At 46.4% G+C, this 9,180-nt stretch overlaps 1 protein-coding gene across 1 annotated transcript in view; it reads left to right on the plus strand.

The window, feature by feature from the left end:
* The window catches only part of LOC149351200 (beta-alanine transporter-like), a 77,956-nt gene extending 70,729 nt beyond the window's left edge, over positions 1-7,227 (plus strand). The window contains exon 13 of the mRNA XM_089576985.1: positions 6,148-7,227. The gene's annotated coding sequence lies outside the window, so the exon portion shown is untranslated. The remainder of the gene's footprint in view (positions 1-6,147) is intronic.
* Positions 7,228-9,180: the final 1,953 nt, after the last annotated feature.

The following is a 9,180-nucleotide window of genomic DNA, read 5'->3' on the forward strand; positions in this document are numbered from 1 at the left end:
TTTCGTGACGTAACAGTTGCCTGTGGCCGTGTATTTAGGCGGGGCCACTGTGCACGTGACTGATATAAGATACAACACAAGCAAAACGCAACGAAACCGTAACAGAGCATCTTCCCCTCGGGAAGTCGGACTGCGCTCACGTAAAGAGGCAGGAATACACACAACAACACAAACAGAACCGTCATTTGCCCTGTTCCTCGAAGCGGCGCCAGCCAGCGGTAACAGAAGCACACGGCTAAAAGAAAAATCGTCTCGGCGCCGCCGTTAGGCCGCAAGTTCGGGCAATGTGCGTAGCTGAAGCGCACATCTGTCCGCGCAGCTCAAGAACTAAGGCATGCCGCCGCCGAAGCCACCCGTTGCCTTAAAGAAAAAGAAAACTAAATGCCAGCGTTCGGAAAGCGCGCCACTGACACCGACCAAACACAGTCCGTGCTCCCGGCTTCCCGCGCGCCGCCCAGAAGCGGCGCCGTTTCCCTCACGGTGAATACGCGGAGTCGGCGCACACACGCACAAGCAAAAGAAAAAGGAGCGCTCCCCCGAAAAGCGGTGCGGGTGCAAGTGCCGTTTAGGGTTTCTCGCGGCGGGGATCCTTCAAAGGGACCGAGACGAGACTGCCGGCGCGCCGTAACTCACGTAACGCGTACCCGGCTAGCTCTTCGGCGCGGGCGCTCGTCGGCGCGACCGTGTCAACCGCGTCGACTAACAGCTTGCAGGCCGGCGGGAACACAAATATTTCGGCTGTGCGTGGCGGTCTTAAGCTCAGTGGCTCTACACTGTCTTTCATGCAGGTTTGAACATTCTTGTGAGAATTAAGTGACTGAGCGAATCCACTCTGTAGGACTCTGGTTTAAATTTGTTGTTCCATGTACGTACCACTAAATTTCCATAGACATGTTAAGGCTGCCTGCAAGCCTTTTCGCATGGTATTGCTGACACGCGCCTCTTTAATTCATAAATAAGTTGCAGCGGTGTAAGTAGCATATGTCACATTATAGCATGCACTGAGAGGTTGGATCGAGCTGCATTCCGGGAACGAAAAACGTCTTTTTTTTTTCCTGCGGGATGCTATACGCCTCGCTTCATAAGGACCACCCGGGGTCTTGTTCGTGACTCCGAGCACAGCACGACCCTGTGCGCGCACCGGCCACACTGTCGCAACTTCATTTCGATTCCCAGCCACACGCCCATGCAGAATTCGCGACGCTTCGGGCTGTCTCTGCGTACATAACAAAATCTGGGGCAGCGCGCGATGTGTATCTCTTGCTTCGGAATGCAACGGCCGTCTCGGAATACGCACGTGGGCTCATTTGCGCGAAGCCTTAAGATCCGCCAGAGGCGGCGGATCGCTCTGGTCCCAGGCTCTGGAAGCTCAAGCCGCCAGCGAAGCCACGCGCATTTTTCACTGAAGGAAGTATGGCTGCCTGCCAAGATGCCACTTCTTTCGCTTCAGTGCAGAAAAGGCATCTGTGAGGTTCTGTAAGACACAGAAGGAAGTGAAACTAGAAAAAAAAAAAGCACTCAGAAAAGATAGAGATAGACCGAATATTGCTCCTGGAATTGAAGCTTCCATTTTTCTTTTTTAGCGCCGACAATTAGCCCATCTGCCCTCTGAGGATTAAATATATCATTGCCCAGAAAATAAAAGTAATCGAACACTGCGCCGCTAAAACGGGTTCAGTGCAAACATTTTCGTTGTAAGCTAGTTCTGATATAGCGTTATCGTTTGCTTTGACAACTGTTCAGGCAGTTCACATAATTTTATTTGAAGTCAAGGTCATACATTTTTTTGTATGCTGTAACTTTTTGCTTGGAACGTTTTTACCAGTATATTCATCTGTTGTTAATGAATTAGCCCATCGTTTGCAGCGATTTGACCGATATAATTTAGGCCCTTTCCCTCTTGAACAAGCATCTTACTACAAATACTTTGGTGTAACAATAACAAGCAATTGATCTTGCATATACTAAGCAATATTTCCTCCTCCGCATTTCGCAAATTGCGCTGCTTAATATATAGACTTAAAAGTGCCACTCCTAACATTAACCTACCTTGCTATGTTTACGTAATACGACCTAAATTCGAATATGCGTGTATAGTCTTGAAAGAATATAGAGAAAAGTTGTGAGGTTCATCTTCAACAAATATGCAAGGACTGACTCCTCCACCACCTTAATGGAAATTAACAAGATGCAAAGACTTGAGCTTCGAAGAAAAAAGTTTAGGACATATTTCTCTTTTATTAGATAACAAACTCGGTCTGGACCCCTCGTTGTACTTAACGCCGCTATCCGCTAGACGAACTCGACGTTACCACCACAGCTAGAAGAGACACTCACAAGTTTTCGTTGTTTCCATGCACAATAACTGATCGGAATAAGATAACCAAAGCATTGCCCAGTGAGGTGTAACCAACAAGTGCTCTTTGTGCCTTTTTTTCAATGTTGCTTTTTTATGATTTGGCTAACTTTTACTCCCACTCTAATTGGACTTAGTGTCCGCAGTATTCTATAAATAAATAAATAAATAAATAAATAAATAAATAAATAAATAAATAAATACAAAGTAATAATAACTTTTCTGGACATTCTTTATTTCGACACATGGATAAAAAGGGTTAGTGGCATTTGTGAATCGCAAATAAACCGGGTCTACATGTATCATATTAAAGGAAGTGTTTGTGACGAGAGGGAAATTGATGTTTAGGGGGTTGCAGCTAATAGCTGAATAAAGTAGAGTTGAAGGAACTAACTCAAATTCAAACTCCAATAAATCTGGTTAATGTCAGTATATATTATGTGAGACAGTCGACGCTTGGTAATTTGCTCTGTTAAGCAGGTACGTGTCTCCGTGTTGCTGGGACTGCAACAGTCTCAAGGGACACTAGACGGATTTAAACATCCGTGAACTCCTTCCGAGCAAGTGTAGCAGAGCGCTTTCCATGGCCAATGTTGTAGTTTGCTCTGCACATGTCTTGGTGCTTCACCAACCAAGCTAAGACTTTATGTAAAGAAGGTAGGTGCCTTTGAGGTTTTTGTACCCGCTTGAAATAACAGTGGCGCGGCTATTATAAGTGACCATCATTCCCAAGCCGAACGAAGGCCTGTGTATATGCTCGCACTAGTGGAATTTTTTTTTTACTGTAAACGTGCATTTTCTGTCTTTTATTTTCTTTTTGATAAGACGTAAGCTTCTCGTTGGAGGGATGTAACATCGCGTCCTTATTCGCCGCGGACATGCCTGAAATCAGTAAATCAAAAAGCGATAACCTACTTCATATGCGCCATTCCAAGCAACATTGCTTTGCCGTAGACCGTGTCTTATGTTCTCGGTCATATCATGAAACTGTATCAATAATAGACGCAGTGACAGAAGCATCCCATAAGCAAGCGCAAATTATACTGTCTGCCTTGTATAGTGCGCCGAAATCGTTATCGAGTTCCTCGGAATAGACGCTTACAGCGCAGTCGTTAAAAAGGAAAAAAGGGGGATCGACGCGATTGCTCACGAACTGTAATCAGAAATCAGTGATTGCCGGTGTTTTTCGCTGCGCACGCGCGGGCACGCAATGATGGGCCCCCGTGGGGCTTCGTGCTTCCACAGAGCAAAACAAACGGTAATTGCCGGGACCATTTGGGAAACCGAGACGGCCGCTTTGGTTCACGCCCGGCCGGTCGAGCGCATTGATCGATAAAGCAAAAACCCAAACGGCATGCGATCGCAATCTATGCATCGCCCGGGAAAGACAAAACGCAGTGCCCGGAAAGCTGCTCGGCTTCAGTGAAATTGAATCGGAAAGCAGTAATTTTTATCCGTAGGGGCATTCGCAGTGGTGTGTAGCGCGATATGTATGACTGCACGCCGCTTTGCCGAGAAGACTCAAGTTCAATTAATGAAACAGAGCAAACCTTATTCCAACCAATTAGCGCCTTCCGTTTCTCGCGAGCCTTCATTCTTTTTCTCTCTCTCTCGTTAGCCGGCTCTGCATTACTCTGGCTTCTCTTTTCCGAGCAGGAAAGTGGCGCAGCGGCATCCTGTGGGGTTCTTACGCGAGTGAAGCTTGTTTTGCGAAGTGGAAGCGTTAGCATAGGTGCCTGTCCGCGGTTGAACCTCGCTAGCACTCTTTGCGCTTCATTTTGAACCTGGTCGCATTTCATTTTCCGCCTGACTGGCTGAGTGGCATGCGTCGGACGTGTTGTTTGTACGCACGATGGCCGATGCTTGCAATTGCACAGAGGAATTCCTTTCTGCTTATGTATGTAATAAGGAATTTTCATTTACCCTGTCTAAATATACTGGCCATGCTTTTATTGAAGTAAAAAAAAAAAAGATGACCGTTGGTACATCCATTTTTGTGCCGCTAATTTTCTTGCACCCGCAACTTTAGAAAAAGAAAAAAAAACAAACCTCGAAGGTTTTTTTGCTTTTAAAGGCCACGTTCACGAAACGGGAACCATTTCACGTGTACTTTTTTGCTTAATCTCGAGGCACCGTAAGACGTCCAGTCACGCGTGGTTTGAAAACCGAATTTTGTGAGACCACACTGACAAGTGGTATTGGTTCTAGCGATCATTTAACATTATTAGCTGTGGGAACACCGCGGCTCTCGGCGGCTGAGCCCGAGCTCTTAGATGCTATTTTCAGTCATGCCGCCGCATTTTGATGGAGGCGAAGTCCAGGAACGCCCGTCTACTGCGACTTCGACACACGGTAAAGAATTCCGAGTCGTCGAAATTAACCTGCAGCCTCGGATATGTATAGCTGTGGGAAAGAAAACCCGGCAAAAATTACCTTTACAATATGGTGTGCAGTCGCGGTGGAACTTGCAGCTGGCTGCTCGCAATCGCTTCCACGAGACAATTTTAAACGTTTGAAAAGTGGTATAGCCTCCATGCCTGAATAAAAAAAAAGATGAACGCATTTGTTACAGCACAGGCAACAGCGAATACTGCAAGTGTACGAACGCACGGGACAAAGGCTTTCAAATTGCACGTCAGGCTTTTGTACGTTGCAAAGTAAGGTTTTTCATATTATCCTACTTGATGTGCTTTCACAATTTCTAAATAATTTGGTCACTAGAAGATATTCAGAGTAAACCTGTCATACTTTGTGAATCTGCTAGTCATTAAGTTGGCATCGAATTCAACACGCTGAGTGTTACGCGTTGTTACCGATATAATATTATTGGCGGTATTTATCGCTTTTTATTTGAACACTATGCATGTATTCGTTTAGCTTTCTGTGCTCCTGCTCCCACCGTTTACTTATCGTGCCTCTATGTATTTTTATCTCTAACTCTTACTGAATTGCGAAAATTTATATTTTTATATGTACGCTCACTGTGATATGGTATGGTTCCTCTTGCTGTTTTATTGAGCCTATGTGCTCTATCCTCTGTCAGTATGGACAGACCACGGCTTTTTAAAGCAATACTTCATGACTACTCTATCGGTTCGCCTTACAGCGTCATGATGCGAATAAAGTTTGGCATATACAACCCTGAACCTTAATTGAAGCCACAAGCGCGCTGTCCGAAAGACGGTAACATCTAGCGCATGCGTTCCAAATAGAGTACCTGACTATAAGGTGCCACCCAATGCATCAGAGTGCAAAGTTCGGGTGCTTAAATACAATCGAAGCTTAAATCGAATGCGAGAACGAAGGCTGACACGTATGAGCTTTTGTTGAGCTTGTCAGCCTCAAGCACAATTAATGCGGAAGACTCAGCACCAGCTTCATGATTTTGAGATGTTTTTAATAGATACGGGGTATTTTGGGGTTTAACGTTCCGAAGCGACATGGGCTATGAGGGATACAGTAGTGAAGCACTCCGGATCAATTTAGACAACTTGGTGCTCTTTAACTTGCACTGACGTCGCACAGCACACGGGCGTTTTGCATTTAGTTTCCATCGAAATGCGGCTACCCTGGCCTGGATTCTATCCTGCTACATTGAGATCGGCAGCCGAACGCCAAAGTCGATAAGCCAGTGCGGTTGGTCTTTGAGATTGTTTTGCCCCAGTTCAATTTTGTCGTTAACACTGCCGCCATTTCCCCAGTGTAACGCGATTTTCGTTAGTATTTAACCTGCATAATTCCTGTACGATAGTGTTTCGATGTTAACGCCGGCGTTTTTCTTGCTCTTACAGGGACGCCTGCACTGCCATATTCATCCACGTGCTTCACAGCAAGTTGAAAAGAAGGACAAAATGATCATTGTTGCTATTTTCATTATGTCGTTCCCAGGGTCATTCGTATGTCGTAAAACTGCCAAGCAAATGCCGTGTTGACCACCAAAGTACGTTTTCTGTCAGCAGCGCAACAAACTTTACTATAAGATCTTTTTCATTCGTGCAGTGCCTTAAGGCGAGCAAAAATCGGGTTCCATAGCCATGGTAGGCGCATTTTGTTTACTGAACACAAATTGAGTAGCTGCGCCTTTTAGGATAGGCCGTGGTGACTCTACTCTAATAAGAGATTGGTAGGAACGACTGCAGCTGTACTGTGCATTCTTTTCTTCCATTTCTACGTGCGACGTGTATAAAATTAATTGATATAAGAGGTTAATAAAGCCGAATGAATTCCATCCTTGCATTTGGACTATGTATTGACAAGGTATAACTGAAACAGTGGCAAGAACATGAAAAATGAGCTAAAATTTACCAGCCTGCATCTTTATTGCTTTTTTCAGGAGTTATGCTCACAGTGAAAGTTCAAAGTAGTCCAGTCTTAGCGCATTCCTTACAATTACTTATTCGAGCACTTATTTGAATATTCAACTCACCAAACCACTTGAAACCATGAAGACCCGCCTCATAATCGGGGATATTTATGTACAAATGATGTTGGAAGCTTGAACACAAAGCATGTAAGCTTGAACACAAAGAAAGGCTGACAATTCAGATTAGAAACGAAGTTTAAAAGATTTGCGGCTTGAGCTATAGTTGCTTGGCCTGCATATATTGCTTCAACACCGTTGCGACGACGCACGAAAAAAAAATGGACGCCCTGCTTGCTCAGCTCCTTGTTTAACTATTTATGTGCGTCCGTCGTCTTAGAGGTGTTAAATTATTTGCAAATCTAGTAAAATCTGCAAACAGCTGACTCAGGCTTGTGCCTAGCCCCGCGGTGACAGGAAACAGATCTGAAAACTGTCTGCATGGCACCTATAGCTGGCTCAACCGTTTCTACATGATGGCGCAAGTTCTGGAAGCAGCCTATCTGGCAAAGGCGCACTGAAAAAAATTCAAGTTCAGTTTTTGGGCTCACAGTGATGGAAATGTCATCGCTAATAAAGCAAACAAAATGTAGAATTGCCGAAGTGTCGTCTGTCTCAATGGTTATTGTAGAATATGTTTTCTGTTTTGCTTTCCTAATGCCAGGCGTGCAGGTTGATATCACAAGCCAATGGTGGTTCGTGAGGTGTTGATTACACTGAGAAACATCTAACTGCTCCCTTTTCAATGCTTCCTGAGCCACGACGTGCTTACTTTTGCTCGACGTGCTCGTCGAAGTACGTGACATCGCGCTTTCCACCGTACGCCACGAGCATCGCACCCCACAGGATTTCTTTACCTGTCTCGTCAAGTCACAGTGGCCGCATTTGTTTTTCCAGTCCCGGACTACTTGCTGGCAGGTCTCGGCTTCCGCTCGGACAGGAAAAGCGTCATGGTCACATGACCTACTTGTCATAGGCTGCTTTCGAACTCGCCGCCAGAGCCGGGCTCCCCCTCGGTTACCCTACAAGGATGCTGTCATCTGCTAGCAGACGATGCAAGCCACGGCCACCAAGACGCCGAAGCAACGCCGAAGCAACGCCGTGCGCTCGATCATGATACTGAGTCGATGTAAAGACTGTACTGTCAGCTTAGCGTAGGTGCATTACAGAACTCAGTTTCGGAGGTATGCTCGCCGCTACTGCTTGCGGCGAAGTTCGCACAAAGTAGCCCAACTCGTTGCGGATAGGCAGATAGACGAAAGCCTTCGCAAAAATGTTGACAACAAGCTCTATAGCTGCTCCAGTATACGAGTGGTTTATCTGCGATGCTTTCAGGTAAGCGTATAGACAGCATGTCGCAAAACAAGCGAACGAGAACCTCTTGACGACACGAGCAAACAATACGCGCTCGCAGCTTCGAACGCGCGTCCGTGTGCGGTGGATTTCAAGAAAATAAACGAAGATGCAAGAACAAAAAGTCTTGTGATGGCTCAGAGAGCAGCTACGGAGCTCATGTGAAGGTTTAACGCATGATATCGACCTCAAGGAACACGAAAAGTACTCGAAATGCACACGGAGTCTAACTCAATATGGCTGCCAGCGCGGCGCGCAGCTATCGTCTGCTGCCTTCTCAGCAGCCCCAAGCAGCCCGCGGACTGCCATAGGCTAAAAACGAACGCGTTGCTATGGCGATGCGGGCAGGTGGGCGGAGCTTTCGGGCTGCCCGAGAAAAACAAATACCGGACTCGAGCCCGCAAGTAGTCCCGGACAGTCCGGGACTGAAAAACAAATGCAGCCAGTGTCGACTGCTCTCGGTTCAACGCTTTCGAGAACCCCAACCACTTCATTAGGCATCCTGGCTACAAATGAATTACTGCCAGTTTGCGAAATCCGAGCTAAGTTTCATGATGAGTTGTGGCATACGCAGGGCATCCCAGCAAGATATTCCTCTCGCTGAAAAGGAGAACATCTCATGTGCTAAACCAGTTTGTAATAAACGCTGGGCGATCCACGCCATCTGCAGCCGACATCCCTCGTGCTGTCTCGCCAACAACCGTGCTGGTTACATCATGTCAGAGGCGGTTAGTAGGGCAACGCACTTTCTGTCGACGCATCCAGACGCAGAAAGGGTAGGAGCGTAATAGAATTCGCCAAGCTGCCAGCGACGCTGCGTACAACAGGCGAGCTCCGAAAGATTTGGCAACCCTTCAAACGCACAAAGTACGAACGATGCGGGCAGCATTCGAAGAAAGAGAACGCGATCAATATTCTCGTGCCTATATGCTCTTTTGGAGTATAAGCCGACGCGAGGTTCAGCGTGATGGGCGCAAACGGCGAATGGAAATCTGCGCGAGATGAGAAGAGACTCTCCAGACCTCTATAGGCTCACCCGCTCCTAGACAGCCGTCGAGAAGAGTGCAGACTGTAGAAGTCACAAGCAGCCAATAAACAGATAGATTTTTGG

Source organism: Amblyomma mixtum, chromosome 3 (genome assembly GCF_055824585.1).
Source record: "Amblyomma mixtum isolate Tamu chromosome 3, ASM5582458v1, whole genome shotgun sequence".
NCBI classification, from domain to species: domain Eukaryota; kingdom Metazoa; phylum Arthropoda; class Arachnida; order Ixodida; family Ixodidae; genus Amblyomma; species Amblyomma mixtum.